This window comes from Halichoerus grypus, chromosome 5 (assembly GCF_964656455.1).
Source record: "Halichoerus grypus chromosome 5, mHalGry1.hap1.1, whole genome shotgun sequence".
Classification (NCBI taxonomy): Eukaryota; Metazoa; Chordata; class Mammalia; order Carnivora; family Phocidae; genus Halichoerus; species Halichoerus grypus.
The window spans coordinates 32092169-32116745 of record NC_135716.1 but is presented as its reverse complement, the minus strand read 5'-3'; the positions used below and the strand labels follow the sequence as shown (position 1 = coordinate 32116745).

General features: G+C 36.8%; 1 protein-coding gene and 1 pseudogene across 3 annotated transcripts in view; one reads left to right on the top strand and one right to left on the bottom strand.

Annotated features, from left to right (window-relative positions):
- The window catches only part of ZFPM2 (zinc finger protein, FOG family member 2), a 449708-nt gene that overhangs the window by 54198 nt on the left and 370933 nt on the right, over positions 1-24577 (top strand). The window lies entirely within an intron of this gene.
- On the bottom strand, positions 878-944 carry LOC118526569 (U4 spliceosomal RNA; annotated as a pseudogene).

Sequence of the window (24577 nt, the reverse complement as noted above, 5' to 3'; positions counted from 1 at the left end):
TCCCTTCCACTATGTTGGGTTAGGGAGTAAAAATAGGAGTCTGTAAAGAGGCAGACAAGGCCTTGGCATGCAGATTAGATATTATAGGCATAAGTATTTTTTATTCTATCATTTATCAGTCTGTTTATATGTGCACAAAAGTACAAACTTGAAGAAAATTGGCCCATAACCATAGCCCTAGATAACTTTTGAGGTGAAACATTCTATTACTCTCTGGGGTTTATCTTGTCCAAGACTTTGCTTCTATAGTTCATCTGTTCTTTGTTCTGTAACATTTCTCTACTAATAGAAGATTATTCCTATATGAATAAAGATACATTTTATTATCATCAATCACAAAATCCTTCTTTGGTTCCATATATCACTGCACTTTTCTGTACCCTATTCACAGCAAAACATCTTGAAATTGTTGTCTCTGGTCTTGCTTCCATTCTTTCATCTCCTGTTTACAATAGTCTACTCAACTCCATACCAGTAAGGATCCCTTTCCCTAGCACTTAACTCCCTGATGTTAAGGTTACAAATGACTTCCTTGTAGTCCAGTCCAATCTTCACTTCTTTTCTTACCTCTCAGCATTGTTCAACCACATGGAGTACTCCTTCCTTCTTGAAGCACTTATTTTCTTGACTTTGGAAACATCACACTTTCCTTGTTTTCATCCTGTTTGACTGGCTGTTGCTTCTCAGTTTCTTTGATTAATCTCTCTTCTGCTCAATATCTAAGCATTGGAGTTTTTGAAGATTTTCCTATACCCTCTTCTCTTGTAAGGATATGCTTTCTCTCCAGGTTTGACTTTTTAATCCTATAGCTCTAAATACCATCTGTATATGAAAGGCACTTAGATCTTTATTTCCAGATCTGACTTGTCCCCTGGAACTTCAATTAGCAATAATCGCGCCTCGGATAAACCTCATTGGTTATGATACTGCCACTGTGCAAAGCTTCCCCTGGAACTTCAAACTCATATTTCCAAATACCTACTTTAAAGCTTCTCATAGATATCTAATAAGCGTCTCAAATTTAATGTGTCCTAAGAACAGCTCTTTATCATTTGTCACCCAAACCTGTTCCTATCCAATTGTTCCATCTCAGACAATTTCATCAACACACCCAGTTGGTTGAAGTTAAGAAAGTATTGTTCTCTTTTTCTCTTCCTCTCCTATCCAGTTCATAATAAATCCTGTCAAACCAATCTCTAAAATATTTTCTGAGTCCACCCATTCTCTTCACCTTAATCTAGGTCATCATCCTCTCTTGCCCAGATTATTGCTGTCTAACGTGGTTTCTCTGAATTTTACTTTTACTTCCTTAAAATCTATTGTGTTTAGGAACCAGAGTATTCTTTTAAAACATTATTCATATCATGTCCCTCACCTGCCTAAAACTCACCAATGGCTTCCCACTGCAATTAGAATAAAATCCATATTCTTTGCTCTGTTTACCTCTCTGTCCTCATCTTGCACCACTATCCCCTCATCTCTGCACTCCAGCCATGCTTTTTCTTCAACATGTGATGTTCATTCCTATGGTAGGGCTTTCTCTCTGCCTTGAACACTCTTCCCCTTCATCATTGTTTGGTTGTTTCTTCTTGTCAGTTAGAACCCATCTGAAATGTCACTTTGTCAAAGGGGGCCTCCCTCACTTCTCAAATAAACAACCTGTCATGAGTACCCATTGTTCTATTTTGGCTATCTTCATAGCACTTGTAATATTGTTTATAACAATAATTTTATTTGTGTATGCAGTTTCTTTATTCATTTGTTGCTTGATTTATTTTCTCTATTTCATTTTCACCTCCTACTAGAATAAAAAGCCATGGAGAGTAGGGAGTTTGTCAATCCTGAAAGAGTCATAAGAGTATCTGATATGTAATAGGTACTCTAGAGATATTTGTTAGATAGAAAAATAAGTTAATGGATAGATACATATTAAGATATTTTTGATATAAATCGTTAGGCACACTTTAGACTATATATACACCCCTTCTCAACCACAGTTTGATTTTCATGACATTTAAGCACCTTGATGAGTGTCTGAGGTCCCTTTGGATGAATGTGCAAAAGGTGTGTTTACCAAATTTGCAATTATGGGAAACCAGGGAAAGATAACTTCTAGGATGGAGTTAAAAAACAAAATTAAGATTCAAAATTACTGCCACATTGCATGTTATACTTTCAATATGATACTTTTTAATAAAAAAGTATTGTTACAATCTGGGATATTGGATGGAAAAGCCAAATGAAATTAAGAAAAGAACCTTGTATTTATACTTGAAAGGTGAACTGCACAAGCCTAAGTCAATGGAAACTTGATAGTAATGAATGTGAAGAAGAACTGGGGTGAAGTGAGAATTAGGGAGGTGTGGGTCCCCAAGGAACACAGTAGATGTCTTAAATCTCTATCTGTAATCCTATACTTTAATGCATAGTTAAGATATGTCCCTTTTGTGAGAACTCCCATGATAGTTCCAGCCTGGAGCCTCTCTCCTGTCTGAACCCTTTGAAGATTTTGTCCCTACCTATAATGACAACTACTGTTTACTGCTTTCTTTTAATATTTGTGTACATGTCTTAATCTCACCACCTAGATTGCAAACTCCTTAAGAGGAGGTACTATGTTTTGTTTTAATTGCTCTGTTCCACTTAATTTTTTACAAATTGTTGGAGGACACTCAGTAAATATTTACTTTGTAAGTGAATGAATAAGTAGCAGATAAGGCTAAACTATGTGAGTATATGCATTTTTTAAAAAAATGATTAGGGGCCCCTGGGTGGCTCAGTTGGTTAAGCATCTGACTCTTGGTTTCAGCTCAGGTCATGGTCTCAGGGTCATGAGATCAAGCCCCATGTCGGGCTCCGTGCTGGGTGTGGAGCCTGCTTAGGATTCTCTCTCTCTTCCTCCCCCTCTGCCCCCTCCCATGCACTCTCTCCCTGAATAATGATGATGATAATAATAATAATAATAATAATAATAATAATAATGAAATTTTATAAGAACCATCATTATAGAAACAAAATTATTGGGGAAGTTTTATTTAATATATGTGTGTGTCTAGGTTTGGGGAGGAAGGTAGTCTCTGTAAGTAGTAATGAATTAATAAAAAGAAAGAAAAGATATTTTTGAAAAATGGTACTATTCTAATTGGTTTAAAAGTAAAATTTTCAATAAATTTTATTTAAGAGGTTTAGTTTTACGAAGGATAGACTGGGGTAGATAGGTAGGTAGATAGATAGATATTAACATATATTGAAATATCTGGTCAATAATTATATTTCCCTGTGAAATAAAAATCTGGGACCACTTGATGTTTTTAAATTGAATGGAAATAGTTAAAAACCTCCCAAAACTTTTATTCATATTATTTTTTAAAATAACTTGTTAATTTCCACATTTAGCCAATTTTAATTCAGTGATAAAATTTAATTGCAGTTCATAATACCAGTGTGACTTATAAAACTAAATTTTATATCTATAATCAGTGTATGTATATCAATTTATAAAATAAATCAAATTCTCACTGACAGGATAAAAAAGAAAACACTTCTTCATTATTGAGAATGTAGTTACAGCCCCTGCACCCTTGAGTTTGTGTGAGATGCTTGTGGAAAGTAAAGGAAATATTTAAAACCTTCCAGTGAGCCAGCTATCCAGTGGCCAAAACTTAATTAAAAAATTACATCGATTGTAGTAAGGACCAAAATTGGCCATAAACACATGGTGTAGGCCAGTATTAATTTTCTCTTTTGACTACTTGATACAATGATGTAATTTTATTTCACTGTGTAAGATGAAGAATGAGAAAATAAAACTATAACTCTCTCACAGGGCAGCAAGCTCACTGGGCATGGAGACGTGATCTTATTCACTGTTATGTTCCAAAGGCCTAGCGGTGCTTTTATGTACAGTAAACACTCATTACAAAGTGCTCCCTTACATAAGAATTCAGATATAATGTGAGTGTAGAATAGCTTTCATCTTCCTCCATTCTTATCTCAGCTTTGTAGCAATGAGATTGAATCTTGGTGCTTCACTTACAGATTTAAGATTACTGACTTAGAGATTTTATATAGTTGGGAACCATTAATGAGTTTTTTGAAGGAAGAAGTGAGTTAGTTGAAGCAGTTATTGGATGTTTGCTGTTTCTAACACATTGAGTGATGCTAAAGATATACAAGACCCAGCTTAGAGCCTATAGTACAAGTAAAGTGGAGATGTGTTCCTTTGTAACTATATTTGAGTCTGTGGAGATGATGACCCCCCCCACTTTATGCTTATTCTTTATATATTGAGAAAGAGAAAAGCATTGCTGATAGTGTGGTGTTCTGCTGTTGAACGTAACATTTCAGAGACCATTGACATTAGGCGAAGACCTTCTGTGATCATGATAGATCAGGCAAAAACTAGACTACTCCATACTCATACCTGAACTTGGGCAAAGACGTGAACATTTTAAAGATCAGAGAATGCCCAAATATTTCCCATCTTTTTTAAAAAATCAATCACAGCTTTTTTTTAAACCACATTCTTCTTACCTTCTAGATAAGAATTTTTAAAATACCCAATCACAGAATGACTCCTGCTTCCTGACAGCATCCAATCCAGAGCCGAGTCCTGCTTTTCTTTTTTTATGGATTTCCTATTTTTTTTTCATTTTTTTAAAATTTAAATTCAATTAGCCAACCTCATTAGTTTCAGATGTAGTGTTCAATAACTCATCAGTTGCATCATAACACCCAGTGCTCTTCACATCATGTGCCCTCCTTAATGCCCGTCACCCAGTTACCCCATCCCCCCCACCTCCCCTCCAGCAACCTTCAGTTTGTTTCTTATAGTTAAGAGTATCTCATGGTTTGCCTCCCTCTCTAATTTCTTTCCATTCCGTTTTCCCTCCCTTCCCCTATCATCTTCTGTGCTGTTTCGTATATTCCACATGAGTGAAACCATATGATAATTGTCTTTCTCTGAGTGACTTATTTTGCTCAGCATAATCCCCTCCAGTTCCATCCACATCTATGTAAATGGTAAGATTTCATCCTTTCTGATGGCTGAGTAATATTCCATTGTGTATGTGTGTGTATGTCTATCTATCTATCTATCTATCTATCTATCTATCTATCTATCTATCATCTATCTATCATCTATCTATCACATCTTCTTTATCCATTCAGTCCTGCTTTTTTAAACTTTCCCCCAAATCACCTAACAGAAGTCCACATCCTTTAAGTTATTTCTAACATATTTGCTGAGACTCCTTGCAGTTCCCCTCATTGCAGTGAGTCAATAAACCCACATTTGTTCAACAACAGGTGTGTTCCAGATGGTCTTTGACTGAAGATCATTTGACAGTGTTAAGAGCCTAAAGACTATGGAGTGTGTTAAAATTTAAATGTGTTTGCTTTTCACATATATGCCAATATCTTTCCCAAAGAGAGTCTCTGGAAAGCAGTGAAAGTTGGAATTAGAGAAAAATGAAAGCTTCAAAGGTATGCATAATTGTCGTTTGTATTATGAACTGGTATTACTCTCACAAGGTATATATATCCATAGACTATTTTTGAAATACTAAGCTGTCAACACGATATAACCTATGAGTTGTGTTCCAAACGCTTTATCCTATTGAGTGTTAGCTTTATTTTAAGGGGTTTGCCATAAAATATATTATTCTAAGGCACTAACACGCCATCATGGAAAGAATCACTGCAGAGACTATATTCAAGATTCAAAACTTATTTGTCTGAAACAGCTGCTCCTGACCTTCCATGGTTATTTAGAGACTCTTGGAATTTTTATAAGATTATATTTTAAATAAGCACCAGCTTAAGTGCCTCTGTTGCCCCTACTATTTTAAATAGTTAGAAACATTAACCTTTTATTCTTTTTCTCTGGTCAGTAGAATAATTTCCCTTTACCATCTCTGTATGCATATAATGAACTCTGGAGAGTAGGAAAAGATTTTTTAATCATTAGATAATCTTAAAGGGAATAAAAATATTTGTGTTAAAATTGTAAAACATAGTTGTTCCTATATGTCTAATACAATGCTTTATTGTATTTTCAATATAGATTATTAGAAATAATCTATATTGAATTAAAATATAGAACAGTTTCTTAGTAAATACTTTTGTCAATATTATTTTCTTACTCTCATGTTATAAAGTTTACCTTCATCAGAGAGAATACTTAAAACAAAATAGAAAATGTTATTTTAACTTTTACACTGCAGTGGCTGATACCGTTTGCATATCGGCTTGCTCTACTTCAAAATGTGAAATGACAATGAAGACATTCCAGAGAAATATTCTAGAACAGAGGGTTAAAAGATAGCTTCTGAATTTGGGGGATGGCTTACAGTATTTATGATTTCACACTGGAAAGATGATATCTAGAGCACATAGCATTTCACCCGTAGAGTAGAGAAGAAAGTTGGACATAACTTAATGTAGCCAAACATAGTGCTCTGGAGGTGAATAGTTGCCTTAAAATGCGAGAAAGTCTGGTAATAAGAAGGGTACTTTGAAGAGTGTAAAAGGAAGTATTAATGGGCAATATTTGTGCCTCCACTTTGATGAGCTTTGATGATGATGATGAGCGGCAGAACATAAAAGGTGTAGAATGTAGTAAATGCTTTGGGGGAATCCAGCGGCTTGCATGGAAATTATACCAAGACACATTATAACTAGGAATAGATAGATATTTAAATGGATAGGTATTTGCCGACAGAGATGCAGACCCTGGGACGGGAAGCACAGCATCATCACCATTAACAAGCACCTTACCATATGCTTTCTGCTAAGTATTTTACTAGGCACCGTGGGAGATAGAGGCGGGCATAAATGCTTATCTATGAGGAATTTACAACTTTATGGGGTACTTGCTGAGTTTACTTTAGACACCTTTTAAATTAAGTTGTAGAAACTATGCAGAATTACAGAACAAAATGGGGCATCATGACGGTCACGTGGCAAAATTCTAGGAGGAATGACCCATATATCTGACCAGATGTGGTATTTTTTGTTCTTCTATCTCAGAGTATTTATATAAAAGGAAAGAAATGTGATCTTGAACAACCCTCCAGTCATGGTTTCTCCCTATCTAAAATGAAGGTGCTAAAAGAACTGGATCTTTGGGGACCCTTCCCGATGATTGCGGTTTTTTTGTTCTAAGTTTATCAGTATGCAGCATATGACACAAAAGAGTTACCTTTTAGTGGCACTGATGGTATGAAAATTGAGTATTACTCATATAAATTGCTGCGCGCTATTTTAGTTTTGTTTGCAGTTTACAAAATAACTTGAGTTGAAAATTGGACTAGACCATTTGGAGCTCCTGATGGATCATCTGGCACCAGAACTTGTGCTTGCTAGTCAGAATTTTGGAAAAGCTCTGTACTAGTACCAGCGCATGATCTAAGTTTTAAAAACTGTGTAATTAGTATATTGCTCTTCTCTTCAGTCTGCCCATCCTTCTGTCTTCTTTAAAATCTGCCTAGGGGTTGAGACGAAGAAAAGCTAACTTCAAATATGGACCTCATTGTTTTGGAAAACTACAGAATTGCCTTAACTGAAATATGCTTAGGAAAGGTTCTGCAATTTTATGTGGTAGGTTATTCTGGGAAATGTGAACCAGCGTTCAGTTACCCCCTCTATTCACAATACTGTGGGCCTTTTTTTTTTTTTTTAAGATTTTATTTACTTATTTGACACAGAGAGAGAGAGAGCACAAGCAAGGGGAGCGGCAGAGGGAGAGGGAGAAGCAGGGTCTGCTAAGCAGCCCGATGCGGGGCTCGATCCCAGGACCCTGGGATCATGACCTGAGCCGAAGGCAGCCGCTTAACCGACTGAGCCACCCAGGCACCCCAATACTGTGGACCTTTTGAGTCCCCTTCATCCCCTGCTTTCCCATCAGCTGTCCACATTCATGGTCTCAAAAATGCAATCCTACATCAGAAAGACAGAGAGAGAAAAGGTGCGAGTTCTTGTCTTTTGAGTTGCAAAAGCCAAGACTGTGAAATAGATGAATTTGTGAAAAAGATACGAGACCCATGCAAAGCTTCCTTCGCCTCTGCCCCTTGAGGTAAAATAGCTCTCCACATGGAGGAGAAGTGATGAGTGATTAAACAACAACGTCTAAGAGGAGAGTAAATCACACTTTCCCCTTCCTTCAGTCAATGCCGGGAGGTGGATTTTTGATAGAGTCCCCCAGCAGCTTAATTAATAGGGTCTGTTTTCCTAAGTAGAGCCTGGGAAGTCAGCAAGACCCAGAGACAGATGAGCCTAAGTTAGCCTCACTGTGTCGTGATCCCCTCACACTAGGACAGAATTATAATGACCTCCATGTACCTGACAAGGCGCAAGTCACTGGAAACCCTCACCTGTTTGGACCAAGAGCTTTGAACCAGAAGAAAGGAAATCCCAAGAGATGCTGGCATGGATAAATGACACAAAAGACAAGGTGCCTTTCCCCCTAAATTCTCCTCCTACTCCCCAATGGCTGTTCACTAATATGCTCCCTGGGACTTAGATGGAACCCTGAACCAGTTAACTTGAAGTTGCTGTCAGTGGGGAGGTTGGGATTTGAAAAAATAAATTTACTTACTGAATAATAAATATAATCGTAAAAACTTCTGTAGTGTTTTCTGTGTGCCAAACACTATTCTACGCACTTTATCTGTAGTGACTGAAGACTCGCACAACCCATGAAGCAGTTATTATCATTATCTCTGTTTTGTCAGTGATAAATCTGAGGCCCAGAGCGGTTTAGAGTTTTGTCCAAAGTCACACAGTTGGTAAGGGACAAAGCCAAGATCCAGATCTAGGCAGTCGGTATCAGACTATACTAATGTGCTTCTCAAAGATGTGTAAAAGAATAAAGTTATATTTCTGGCAAGACTGAGTCTGTGTCCCGTATTTCATATGCATTACGCTTATTTTGGAGGGATGTTGTGAGAAGCGGTCTCTGACATTCATTTCTGGATACTCTGGTGTCCAGGCATGCTGACGATGCGTAATGTCCTCTCTGGAAGACTATGGAAGTATTTTCTCTCTATTTTTAGTACTGGAAATATCTGGGCTTCTGAGCCACTACTTTGTTTGTATTTTGTAGAAAAATCAACTATGTAATCTCATTTCTCTGTTTTCATTGGCTGCTACGTAGCTTAGAGCCAGACTTCAAGCCTGCTGTTGGCAAGTTTCTCTAAACTCTTGACCTCTGTTGTTGTGCACACACTGTACTATTGTATCCCAACTTCCCCTTTGCTTTGCTTTTTACCTATTTTAATTTATTTTATCTGTCAGTAATGTACATATCTTAGCGAAACACCTTAAATCCTTTCTGAGAAAGGCGGGTTGTAAATACATGCAAATATTATTTTTCTTTGCTTTCACACTACATCACTTTTAGATCTTCCTTGGTCAGCAGAAGGACCCCAATGCTGACTTTGTAGCAGTAATGCCATTCCTTCACTGGACATTTCATCCAACAGAGGACAGGAAGGATAAGCTGTGAAGGGCACTGTGTGCTGCCTTCCCTACTCTCCATTCTTGAGCCCACGGGCTTTGGTGAAAAGAAACACTGACACATGGGGAAGAGTACTTTAGTGGCTAAGTATCTGGGCTCTGACATCAGAGCTGGTTTGTAGCTGAGTTTTGCTACCCTCTGGCAAGTGACCTTGGGCAAGGTACCTAACTTCTCTGTGCCTCAGTTTCCTCATCTGTAAAATAGAGCCAAAATAGTAACCCACACTCATGGAGTTATTGTGGGCATTAAATTAATGTAGGCAAACATTTGTTGCCTTTGATAGATGCTCATGGCCAATAAATAGGGCAACAGAGTTAGAGAATTGGAAAGAGAGTCTTCTGAACTTTGGTATCCAATAGCATAATCTTGACATAACTTATGGAGGACCACCAAAAAGTAATTAAAAACAATATAGAGATTGCATTTGCCAGAATTCATAAGTATCATTCAACCTTCCACAAGCCTGAAGTGCAATTTTTATTTGAATTTTCTCATATTCTTTTAAGCATTAGAAATTATAGGGGAAGAAGTGATTCTAAGCCCATGGATTCAGGTCAAATTCGTTACCCCACTCAAACTATAATTTAAAATCCATCAGAGAAGGAAGAGAACTTATGTTCTCCCTGAGTAAACTAATGTAAGAAATACATTTTTCTCTTTTTTTCTCATGCAGTGAGACATTCCTGTAAAATATTTGTTAAGCTTTTACTTGTCCAGTCTTAGAAAAATATGAACACGTAAGTATATTTGAATGCCTTGAGTTCATTCAAAACATCTTCCAAGAAATTGTTGAGCTCATAAAAGATACGTGATAAACACCCCTGCCCTCAAGGAGAGTACAGCTTGGCACTGTGGATAGACCTGTAGCTGAGCAGTCATGCGGACATCTGTGTGCGTGTGCGGGCGTGCACACACATGCGTGCACACACACACACACATACAATTGCAGTGCTGTGAAATCGGTGCCAATATAGACATTTTCAGAGAGGAACATGGTAACACCTGATGCAACTTGTGAGAATAAAAGAGGAATAAGAGGAAGGAAGGGAATGGGAGAAAGAATGGGAGAGGGAGAGAGGGGCAGGGACAACATGGAAGATGGTATCACAGAGATGACTTGTCATGTAGGTCTTGAAAGATGAGAAGGCATTTGCTGGTGTTAGCACATGGGATGGGGGGATTCCAGCGTGGGGAATAGAATAGGTAGGGGAACCAAAGTCGTCTTTGGGGAGGGATGGGCATGGCACAGCATAGCAGTTGAAGAAGAGGTGGTTTAAAAAAAAAAAAAAGAAGAGGTGAGTTTTGCCTACCTACAGAGAGCAGAAAACCATTTGGAGAGTTTTTGGCATTGGGATAAACGTCAGATTTTCCTTTTAGAAGGGTAACAGTGCAGAATATATGTCTTGAAAGGGAGTGAGGGTAGAGGAAGAAGAACCTTTGTGAGAGGAAAAGGGGAGGAGAAAGCATCTCCATCAAGGACTGTTTCTCATCTCTTTCAGCCTTACAGGCCTGCTATAGCTTCACCCTTTTCCAGGTGATTTTTCCTCCTGTCTCTTTCTCTCTAGTTCCAGGAAGGTCCTGGCTTCTTGCTGTTGCTAATATCTAAACTGCATCATTGTTCACGGTCCATCACCTGAGCACTAAATCCTTGGAATTAATTCCCTCTGCTTTTGGTACTCAGAGTTGTTTCTGTTTCCTGGTTTGGCCCTGACTGATACACCATAGCAGTAATCTAGAGGAGAGGTGTTGGGGACCCTAACAAAGGAAGAGACAGTGCACATGCAGAGGAGACAGCTAATTTAGAGGACAGAATTACAAAATTTGGTGACAGGTATGTGTGTGAGCATGGGGGCAGGGAAGAATCATGGACATTCTAACCCTACTGGCTGGCCTACTTAACAGAAGTGATGTTAAAACTAAACAAAACACATGAATGGATAAAGAAGATGTGGCATATGTATATATATGAATATTACTCAGTGATCAGAAAGGATGAAATCTTACCATTTACATCGATGTGGATGGAACTGGAGGGGATTATGCTGAGCAAAATAAGTCAATCAGAGAAAGACAATTATCATATAGTGTCACTCAGGAATATAAGAACCAGTGCAGAGGATCATAGGGGAAGGGAGGGAAAAATGGAATGGAAAGAAATCAGAGAGGGAGACAAACCATGAGAAACTCTTAACTATGGGAAAGAAACTGAGGGTTGCTGGAGTGGAGGTGGGTGGAGGGAATGGAGTAACTGGGTGATGGGCATTAAGGAGGGCACGTGATGGAATGAGCACTGGGTGTTATATGCAACTGATGAATGACTGAACTCTTCATCTGAAAATAGTGATATTCTATAAGTTGCCTAATTGAATTTAAATTAAAACAACAACAACAACAATAAACAAAACAGGCATGGGAAGTATAGGGGATTGGAGGAGACCTAAGGTTGACCATTGGATACTCAGTTAGACATGTCAATAAGCAGGTGGACCTAGGAATCTGGAGCTTGGGTTTCATATTTAAAATTTATCAGCATATAGCAGGAGTTTAACAGTATTTAAAATCTTGGAAGTAAGATCACAGGGGAAAAGATATAAAATGAGAAGAGACCGAGGACAGAACTTTATGGAAGTACAAATACAATGGGGACAAGTTGTCAGAGGAAAACCATGGAGGATAGTGTAAGAAAAGCCAAGGCTTCCAATAAAGATCAATATTTGAAAAGTATGAGGTTGGATTTATTGTATGTAATTACTAAAAGGCCATTGGTCATTGACCAATTAAAGGTAGATGCAAAGTTTTTTATTTCTTTCTTTAAAATAACATTCTGATATATTACTGTTCTCATATTACAATGAAGAGATTAAGGACCAGAAAGAGAATCAGATGGCCAACAGACACATGAAAAGATGCTCAGTATCATTGATCATCAGGGAAATGCAAATCAAAACTACAATGAAATACCATGTCACACTTGTCTGAATGGCTAAAATCACTCATAGAAGAAACGGGTGCTGGCAAGGATGTGGAGAACCCTCTTACACTGTTGGTGGGAACGCAAACTGGTGCAGCCACTCTGGAAAACAGTATGGAGGTTCCTCAGAAAGTTAAAAATAGAACTGCCTTACAATCTAGCAATTGCACTACTAGAAATACTACTACAAAGAATACAAAAATAGTAATTCAAAGGGATACATGTACCCTACATGTTTAGAGCAACAACATCTGTGATAACCAAATTACAGAAACAGCCCAAATGTTCATTGACTGATGAATGGATAAGGAAGATATGGATATATGTGGATATATACCATATATATATATAGATATAGATCTAGATGGTGGAATATTAGCTATAAAAAAGAATGAAATCCTGCCATTTACAATGCTGTGGATGGAGCTAGGGTATTATGCAAAGTAAAATAAGTCGGTCAGAGGAAGACAAACGCCATATGATTTTACTCATATGTGGACTTTAAGAAACAAAACAAACAACCAAAGAGAGGGAAAAAAAGAGAGAGGGACAAACCAAGAAACAGACTCTTAACTACGGAGAACAAATTGGTTTTACCAATGGTTACCAGAGGGGAGGTGGGGAGCGATCGGTTAAATCATGTTGGGGATTAAGGAGTGGTATATATACACAATGGAATATTACTCAGCCATCAGAAAGGATGAAATCTTGCCATTTACATTGATGTGGATGGAACTGGAGGGTATTATGCTGAGCGAAATAAGTCAATCAGAGAAAGACAATTATTATGTGGTTTCACTCATATGAGGAATATAAGAACCAGCACAGAGGATCGTAAGGGAAGGGAGGGAAAAACAGAATGGGAAGAAGTCAGAGAGGGATACAAACCATGAGAGACTCTTAACCATGGGAAAGAAATATTGTGATGAGCTGTGATGAGCACCGGGTGATGTATGGAAGTGTTGGGATCACTGTACCATACTCCTGAAACTAATATAACACTGTATGTTAACTAACTGGAATTTAAATAAAAACTTAAAAATAATGCATAAAAAATAAAAGAAGAAGAAAATCAATTGTCCAATTTTACCCAACTGCTATAGTGGTGAAGATAGGATTTGAACCCAGTTCTCTCTAGTTTCCAAAGCCCAGGGTACTTTGTAAATAATTTTGAATGCCAGGCTAACAAATCTGTATGTATTTATTTTTTTATTTAATTCTTATTTTTTTAAGATTTTGTTTATTTATGTGAGAGAGAGCGAGAGAGCGAGAGAGCACAAGCAGAGGGAGCAGCAGAGGAGAGGGAGAAGCAGGCTTCCGCTGAGGAGGGAGCTCCATGTGGGGCTCGATCCCAGGACCCTGAGATCACTACCTGAGCCAAAGGCAGACGCTTAACGACTGAGCCACGCATATATAAAGGACATATCATTATCAGCCAATGAAGACATATAAGGCAAGGCCTGGGAGGGTCCTGGAATTAGAGCTTCCTGGTCCTCTCCCCATGAAATCCGAATGCATCACTCTCCTGGCGCACAGATGTGTTCACCAACCAGAAAGCTTACTTGTGCCTCGTGTCCAGTGTTTTTATTGAGGTTCCATTACATAGGCATGATTGACCGAATCATTGAACCATGTAAGGGAACTCATTCTCTAGCTCCCATCCTATCCCGGGAGGTCAGGGACCCTCTATGAATCACAGAGACACTCCTATCACTTAGGAAATTCCACAGGCTTAGAATTCCCTCCTAGGAACCCAGGACACACATGAGACAATTTTTTTTTTCATTATACAACACAATGCCAGTGTGGTCATGGTAACGGAAGTAGAGAGATAGATGAGGAAGGAATTATACCAGAGGGGAATCTAACTTGAAGCTAATTTTTAAATCATGGGGGATTGGAAATATTTGAGGAAGTGCAGATTGGGATGAGGGAGGGAGAGTAAATAATGAGCTGATTTCACATGTTTGAAGTTGAAGGTACTGGTGGAACGTCCTGGTGTAAATTCAAGGTGGTGGTACAGAAATGCATATCTGGAGTTTAGAAGAATTGTCAGGATTATATACTGAGAGTCAGGACTCCTTACTGTGAATGTGATTGTTGGCAGCTCTGAAATTTAGCAACACTGCTGTGGAAAAAAGTGTAATAGAAAAAAGCAAAAGCCCACGTGTTATAGGAGGGAAAATAGAAGCCACAGACAAAATAAAAATTGGTCCATCCTACCCTAAATTTTCTAAATTTTTATAGGTTAATTTGACAAGGTTTTTTTATATGCAGTTATCTCAGTTGTTTCTTGCAATGGTATTCATTTCAAAGCTTTTATCCTGTGGTTTATTTCTACCTATTTTTCCTGAATGTTGAACATTGATACCCATTTACTTTTAGTTCTAAACACTCATTGGATTTTTGCCCCAAATTTATATAAATTCAAAGTACTCAATGAAATATCAAAATATTGGGAAAATAATCTTATGTGAATTTGACCAATTTTTTAAAGTACCTTGAAAAGGAAGGTAGAAAGCCTAAGAATGTTAGTACTTTTTTTGAGTATAGTTGTTGTACAATGTTACATGAGTGAATTTTGATATTTGTAACATTTTTCTTTTGGTATTTCTAACATTTTAAAATTTAACATATTTTTGTGTCACTCTGGCTTTAAAGGTAACCGAACCTTTCCTCTTCAAAATTTAGCTTTTCTTGAAGACAGGGTAACAAAATGGAATTAAAGTCAGTGCTTTTATTTATTCATTTTACACTTATTCTTTAAGTATTAAATGGCTTACAACTAGTAATAGTAAATTAATCAAAGCAATTATAGTTTTCAGGTGATTGAATTGCATATAAATGCAGTGTTTCTACATAGTATCATAAAGACTATTGGTATAGCCACATTATATTATAAAAAATATATATATATATTTTTTAAATCACATCCCTTTCTCTAGCTTCCTGCTAACAATATATTAACATTTCCCCAAATTGTTAAGTGCCAACTATGTACCCAAAACACTGTTCTATCGTGGAACATACAGGAATGAATAATACATAGCTTGATGGAGGGGTGAATATTTATAAAAACACCAACATTTGTGTTTAATCGTTGTATTTTGGTTGAAAACTATTACGCTATAATTTCACTAGCAGCACTTTTGTCTGTTGCATGATTAATACAAATTAAAAAGAAGATCAGTAGGGATATTTTTGAAACATGCAAACAAGTAAATTGCTTCACCCCATTGAACCTCAGTCCTCAGTGTATACATGAGAGATTGGACCAACTTTTCTAGCCACTCCCCACCTTTTTTTGCATTTCTTGTTACTGTTTGTGGTGTCACATCGCAGGTTTCATTACCTTAAATCCAAGTTCTGTTTCAAGCCTTAACACTGGGAATCAGTGACGGGAAGGGGGCTTGTTCATTTAGCCTGTGTTGTAAAAGCGTGGATGGAGAAATAGGCGGCCAGGTGTGTAGTACTAGTTCTGTGAAAAACTTTAGCATTCTTCAGTGTTCTCATCTGTATAATGAAGGGATTTCATTATTATAAACCATATGGTGCCTTCCAATTTTAAAGTCTGTGACAAACGACCAAATAACCAGGTGAAGACCCATCTAATGCAAAGTTTGATTTATAAAACATTTTATAAAATATTTTATATATATTTATAGATTTATATATATATCAGTAATTTTATAATTATTATATAATTTATAAAATATATATACTCTGTATAAACATTACTTTCAAATGTGTATAGCTTTCCAACTATATACATTTGGAAGAGAGTCTAGCATAGAAAACAGCCTAATAAAAATAATTGAAGCATATGTAATACTGGAAAGGTTATTATTTCAAGTTTCAAATGTGAAGTATGTCACTAATGGGTAAATGTCTAGTTTGGGGGGAACACTTAAAAGCAACATATATTCTCTTAAAAGGAATTAAAGATGCTTATATAGTATTTCCGCAACTATAGGTCAACTATTCTTGGAAGAAGGCCTCTTCTTTCCAGATAATGCAAAGACAAAACTTCAACCCTAGCGTTTTTCATATTATAACAAACCAGCCATTTGCTCTTGTATCAAGGTAAGTGCTGTGGTGTAGTCATTGTGTGCCAGCTTGAGTGGAAAAAATGCATTTTGCGCAAGGAAAACCTTGGTGAGATTTTTCACTGTGTATGTTTATTTCCTTGAGATTTTGGATGTTGATTCACAAACTGTTAATTAAAAGTGCCAGTGTACTTGTGAAAGCTACAATAATTAAACGTATCTTCAGTTTATGTGAGAATTCTTCCCATTCGTGACTCTAACTTGGAAAGTTACCAATTTGAAGATTGAAATTTTGGAAAATTAGACCTAAAATGCTTCTGACTGCTGGTTGCATCTTGAGATGCTCCAATAGGTGGGGAGTGTGAGTCAGAGCAAAGAACTGAGGCATCTCCAGGAGGAGCACTCTGCTACCTTTGTGCAGGGCAAGATGTTTCCCACAATGTGTCTGTTATTGACCTGCTAACTCGGTGGAAATGCATCACTGTTCCCTTACTGTTCTCTTGGGTTATTTATTCCTAAACGCGTTTGCTACTCTATGGAAATGTATCACTTTTTTCTCCTGTCGCTTATTTCATTAGGGAATTTGCTACTCCTTAGCTCGTGTCAAAGAAACTTACTCTTTTAATAGTACCTGGAAATTGAGAGGGTTTAAAAATGTTATTAAACGTTCCATATAGAGCAGTATACATATGTAATTCAGATGTTTCATATTCTCAGAGGACTGAGTAGGTGTGATGTTCAGACAATAGTTTTAAACGAAAAGGCTGTTTCTTCTGGGATGCATTCATTCCATTATGCTGTTTTGTGAAAGCAGGTAAATCCCAAACTGAAGTGTGCACAGACGTCTTCGAGTGTGGGCTCTGGCCACAGAATTCCCATTAGCATTAGCTTGGCGCTGCTTCTTGTTTCACAGACAGTGAAGAACATGCCTTTTCCACCCTTGAGGCAATAAAATAAATTAAAGGGTGCGGCATTAAATGAGTTGAATTTTGAGTAGCATTTTTCATGCCTCCCAACATTTTAAAATCAGTTTATCCTCATGAAGCAGCATTTGGAATCGTGAAACAAGGGACTCCTCTGTTTGTGCCAATATGCAGGCTCTTTTGATTCTCTGGAAGTGTGTGTGTGTGTGTGTGTGTGTGTGTGTGTGTGTGTGTGTGTGTGTGAGAAACAGCCTTTTCTGGTCTTTTTCCCATTGTGGTCTCTAGGCAGTGTCTGTGACCAGAACTTTGTAATTCAGGATAAATCACAAATAAATGAGCACTATGGAAGGTAACACATCTTTAGTTTGTTTCTACTGGGTCTGGTCCAGGCTATTACAGCCCCTACATATCTCCATGACACAGAAGCAAGAGTTTTTGCAAAGAATGTCCCCAGGGCCCAACCAAATCCTTCCTCTGCAGAAGCTGCCCTGTTCTATGTTCATTATGTTTGTGCTTCCTCCAATTTTGCACTTTCTCTCAGTATTTCTTAAAGAGACTGGAGAGCATTCCTTTAATCTCAAACGGAAGTTTATTTTTGTTTCATGGAACAAAGGTTTATCTTTAGTGTTTCCGTGTGTCCCCTCTAATTAGAAACCCTGTTCTTATATTCTCATAAATTAGAAAGGAATGTTTTAATTCTTAGTGCGTTTGAACACTGATAACTTCAGAGATGGTAGGACTCACATTTTATCAAATTCTCATTAACTGCAAAAAAGGACCCTCACCTACTACCTCTAAAGCAAGATATCTTCTGAAGGCCCTAGCACTCTTAAATGGAGTCCCCTCGCAGAGCCACCTCCTCTTTCTAGGTGTATGATGTTTTAGTTCAAGATATCAAAATAAGCATGCTTTCCCCATATTGATCTCTCTGCTGTTTTCCCCCACTCGGTGGTTTTATTATTACCTTTCCAAAAGCATGCTATGATTATTGATAGAGGTCTTTCAAACATCACATCTTGACAAATTTTGAACACTTATGCTGTATCAGGCATCATGCTAATAAATCCATTACACAATTCAAAGTTTACATGGAAGAGTGTCTACTGACTGCTCATCTCAGGTTGTAGGCTGTAACCAATTAATTATTTTCCAAGTGACACTTCATGTTAGGAATTCTGAGACTAATGCTTCAAAGTACCTATTACTCATTTTTTTTTTTTTTTGGTTCTGTACCTTCAAGTAGTTATACTTACGACTTTTTATTACATGTCCCTTATTTGTGTACATTTTTATCTTATTTTTTGATGTCCAAAATACCATATTCCTGTATTTTTCTTCTAGCCTCCCTGCTCATGCTTACCTGTATCTCTCAGAGCCAACATGTATCAAGGAAAGCTTGCCTGTGATAGGAAACAAAGAAAGAATGAAACAGTGTGTGTGTGTGTGTGTGTGTGTATGTGTGTGCGCATGTGTGTGTGTGTGTGTGAGAGAGAGAGAGAGAGAGCAGACAGAGTTAGAAACAGAGACAGAAAGGCAGAGAGAGAGAGGGAACATTCATATAACATTTTCCTTACGTGTGGGTCAGTATGCAAACACGGACCTTATGGATGCTTTCTCTCGTGCCTGTTGAGTTTTTCTAGGTTGCCTGTCAAAAAGAGCAGCATTTTGTGTTTGGTAGAGTATGAGTACCTTCCATTCTCTGGCCTGGTGGGAGTGAACACTCTGTGCCTATTCAGTTTGGGTCCTTGAAATGGGGAAGAGTTGGATCCTTATTTTTAACATATTTCTGCAGTGAGACTTCCACATTGCATATGTAGGGATGGAAATGAAGAACAGGCCAAGGGCTCTTTAAAGGCAGAAAGTATTCAGTGTGGAAAAGACCCTTCTTAGATAAAAGATGTGAGGAATGCAGATGGGTTCAAACATCAGGGAAAGACATTCTTCATTTGCTGATTTGGGGAGGGCACAAATATCTTCCGTTAGTGTGTATCTATCATGCTTACTTTCTGGGTTGCATTTCAAGGACAATGAGGAAGGTTCCTGATAATATTTATTTGCATTAGAACAGACTTTAGGGGTGTAACAAGATACCAATACTGCTGGTAAAGAAAATAAAGCTAATAAAAGCTAATTATTGTGTTTTCATGGCTGTAGAAATACTGAGTTGTTCATATGATGTGAAAAAGCTCTTGTGCTTTGTGTTAAGTAATTTGTGTATTTAATTATGCAGCTTTTAAATGTTTCCAGTAACATTATAAGAAAGTAATTTTCAACTGAAAATTTGATTAAATGTAAATGATGGTGTTAATTACACAACACTCAAGAAATAACACAAATGAAACCTCCCAAAATATAATTTTGTCTTGATTTGAGCTCTGAACAAGAACCCCACCCTAACCAATTACTCAGACCACGAATTCCATCATTGGCTCTACTTTTATCATTTCATTTGTTGTATTTTTCTCACACTTTTGTTCCATCTCCTGAAATCATATCTTATCTCTTTCAGCTCCTCCCTTTTACAAGCGTAGCAATCATTAAGTGTTGATGTCATAGGAAAGATATATATCACAATAAAAAAGTTACTGATATAAAAGAGAACCGCTTTAATCTGATGTGATGTACCAGATTTTATAATTATATAATTTAAGAAGTAACATAACATTATCTACAAATGCCTAATAAATATTCTGGAACCCACAAGGATGAAAAAGAAAAAAACGTTTATTACCTTAAAGCCAAGCAGTTTTGGTATAAAGCTTTTTGTTGACCACTGTCAAAAGTCTTTTTTTATGTTTCTCAGTCTATGTATTTGTGATTGCTATTAATTTTAATGCTACCGTATAAGATTATGGTGTATTGTACCTTCTTTTTATGATTGTTCTTTCATGTTAGAGGTGGTCTGTAAAATGATAGTATTTAATGGAGCCACTGAGGAGGTTCTGCTCTCAGAGGTACATGAAATGGCAACATTCTGTCACCTGCAATTCTATTCCATGAAAGTAAAGACTTTTTCTGTAACTGCTACTTTTTATTAACATTTTCAGTAGTTTGTTGTGCCATATAAGAGAACTGTACTTGTGATTTGTGATCTATCAACACAACCAACTGGGAGCGTAGGTATTCTCTTTTTTTTCTTAGAAGAGTTGGTTTCCTCTACCTTTTCCCACTCCCTGGGTAAGAGCAAATCAGATATGCACGTGCATGGATTGCAGAAGTACTAAGTGGAGTGGCTGTGTTTATGTCAAAGTGCCTTTGAGCCATAATGAAAACTTCTTTTTTTTTTAAGATTTTATTTATTTATTGGACAGAGAGAGACATAGTGAGAGCAGGAACACAAGCGGGGGGAGTGGTAGAGGGAGAGCAGGCTTCCCGCGAAGCAGGGAGCCCGATGTAGGACTCGATCCCAGGACCCTGGGACCATGACCTGAGCCGAAGGCAGATGCTTAACAACTGAGCCACCCAGGTGCCCCCATAATGAAAACTTTAATCAGCCACATTACTCCCTTACGGGTTACAAATACAATTTGTTAACATATAAAGGAAACATTAGTTGTAACTCCCAAGAAATATCTACTGGCCAAATTGCGTATTTCTTTATTTTTTTAATTGATAATCAGGCAAGGGGAAAAAAAAAAAAGACAAGCTCGGCAGAATATGGGACACCAAGTCCAATCAAAAGAGTTCGTGAAATTTACTTAGAGCTTTCATTCACTCAAAGTAATTAGGCTCAGTCCTGGCAAACTTAGTTATTTGGTTTTCTAATCTAAAGCTGATTAGAGCTAACTACATAAGGATCATATTGTTTAATTGTTTTCATTTACTATATATTGAACATTTTCCTGTCAACTCTCTTCTGAAAGAGGTTTTTTGTTTTTGCTTTTTTAAAGATTGCATAGTACTCAGTGATGTGGATTTACGGTTTTTGAAATCAAACTGTGTTGGCACTTAGATTGTTCCTAAAACTTCTCTTGTAGAACAAATATTATGATGAACTTTGTCATCTTCTCTAATTATTTCTGAGGATAAAGCTGAATTAATCATTCTGAGTTTGAACAGTTGTAAGGCCTTTGAAACACATTGCCAAAGAGCCCTAATCATTATTTTTAATGACTAAAGAGTACTCCATTTTGAATACATAAAGAATAATTAATAGTTGATAAGTTAAATGTTTATTGTCAAGTGCTGTTATAAGAACTTTGCACTTGTTAACTCATTTCATCTTAAAAATGATGATATGAGGTAGGACTGCTGTCATTTCTATATTGCATATGAGAAAAAGGGGGCACAGGAAACTAAGGAGACTTACTCAAGGTAAAAGAAGTAATATTTTGGAGGCAGGATTTGAGTCTCAACTCTAGATTAATAGTTAACATTTACTAATATTCAATAATAGACAAACAGGTTTACCGAACTCCCAAGTTAAGACATTTGAAATACATTGCTTAACCCTCCTAAGATTTCTATGCTGTATGCACACTTACGGTCTTAATTTTATGATTAACAAAACAAAACAAAATGCAACTTAGGTTAGGTAACTTGCTCAAGTCACGTATTGAATAATTTGGCAAAGCAGGTTTTAAATTAAGGTTTCCTGGGTTATGTGTCTCTGCTGCCCAGACTAGATTTAGGTTAAGTCTGGCCACTGTGTTGGCCCTGGTGAAAGATAAAAGTGGCTTGAACTAGGGATGCCGAAGTGGAGATGGTATGAAGCAGTCAGCTGAGGTTATGTTTCAGAGGGAGAGCTTTAAAGACTTGCTGATAAGAGTTGAGGCATGAGTAAGGGAAAGAGGAATCAATTCTGACTCCTCTCTTTGGGGCTTGAGAAACCTGTTTTTTTGAAATGATTTAGTTGCTATTGTCCCCACTAGACATAACCTCCATGAAGCCAGGGACCTTGTCTCCTTCTTCACTGGGCATACCCACTGCCTAAGCACAAAGAGGAGGCAAGCCACAGAGGAGATATTCCAAAATATTGAATAATTTAATAATCATTATAAAGCTTTAACATATTATCTAAATTATTTGCTGAAAATATTTTCCCATATATTTTTATTTTTTTAAATATTTTGACATATAAAGCTCTAAATATATTTAAATATAGGTTTTATTTTTTACTTTTTATGTAGACTTAAGTCCATTTATTTATTGCTTTGTAATTTCTTTTGTGTCTAAAACATCATTCCCTGTCTAAAGATTTGATTAATAGCCAATTCTGTGTCTTATGGCTATTACTTTTCTTGATTACTTCTTGAAAAAGCAACCTGAAATTTATTTTTTAAATTATGTCAGATAAGGGCCTAAATTGATTTTTCTTTCTAAATTGCTAAGTAGTTAGTTCAACTTAATTAATTAATTAACTAATCCTTCCCTTTCTATTAAAAAAATCTCTATTGAATTCTTACAAATGATAATTATTGCTAAATGTTTATTTTACTACCACAGTCATGGTAAGAGAGAATGTTTTTATTATACTAATTTTATCTTATGTTTGGACTATATACACTTCTGATATATATTTGGGTTGGACTATATTTGTTTGCAACTCTTAATTACTTATTCCTCCAGATGATCTAGAGATGCACTACAGTATGGTAGACATTAGCCACATATGGATAAACATAAATTATGTTAATTCATATTAAGTGAAATTTAAAATTAAAATTCTGTTTATCAGTCCACATTAGCCCTATTTCAAGTCTCAAAATAGCCACATGGGGTGAGTGGCTACCACATTGGACATGGAAGAATTATAGAACATTTCCCTTATCCTGGAAACTTCTATCAGACGTTAGAGAGTCAATTTGTTTACAAATTCTTAAAAATTTTCCAAGGATTTTAAAAATAGAATACCATGCGGGTGCCTGGGTGGCTCAGTCGTTAAGCGTCTGCCTTTGGCTCAGGTCATGATCCCAGGGTCCTGGGATCGAGTCCCACATCGGGCTCCCTGCTCGGCAGGAAGCCTGCTTCTCCCTCTCCCACTCCCCCTGCTTATGTTCCTGCTCTCGCTATATCTCTCTCTGTCAAATAAATGAATAAAATCTTTAAAAAAAAAAATAGAATACCATGATATATTTAAGCTACTTTGGGAATTATTGGCATCTTTACAATATTTGATTTCTACTTCTAGGAGTGTTTTAGGCAGCCACTTTTGTAAAAGAAGTTATTTTTTCTCTCATTAAATTTTGTGGGTTTTTTCAATGCTATATATATTTTTGGATGGGGTTAATCCTAGGAGTTTTTAATTATTGAAATTATTTAATATGCATTTAAAATTATTCCTTCAACCATTTTTCAATTTAGATAGCCTAATTTAAAAAAAAATATGGTAAGCTTTTTAAAGAGAAATCTTGCATTTTCCTTCTTTTATTTATAATTTGACATTTTAAAGAATATTTTCTCTTCAGTTAAGTTTTAGTTTTCCTTCTTTTATTTGTAATTTGACATTTTAAAGAAGAATCTTTTTCTCTTTAGTTAAGTCTTAGTGTTCCCTGCAAATTATTTTCAAGTTTATTAGTATAATGATCTGCTCTATTAAAAAAATGTTTTACTATCTTTTTCTCTTCAAACTTTATTTACTTGTGTTTACCATTTTCTCTAATACATTTCCAAAGGCTTCTAATTTTTTAAGTAAGTATCAGCTTTTATTCAAATTGCCCTTCCTTCTCATAAAGAGTCTCTGGGTCTGGGGTGCCTGGGTGGCTCAGTCGTTAAGCGTCTGCCTTCGGCTCAGGTCATGATCCCAGAGTCCTGGGATCGAGCCCCGCATCGGGCTCCCTGCTCGCCGGGAAGCCTGCTTCTCCCTCTCCCGCTCCCCCTTCTTGTGTTACCTCTCTCGCTCTCTCTCTCTCTGTTGAAAAATAAATTAAAAAAATCTTAAAAAAAAAAAAAAAAAAAAGAGTCTCTGGGTCTGTCTGCTCAGAGACATTTTGATGCTTTAAGATGATTTTGTGTATTCCTACTATGACCTTCCATAGGATTCCATTATTTGCCTTCAGGGTGTGGAGTACTTACTGGCCATTTTGCTGCCTTTCCTAGGTATGTTGAAGTCAGAACACTGGTAGGAGAGGAAGCTAGTATTTGAATACAAAACTACCAAAACCATATCACTAATGCTTTT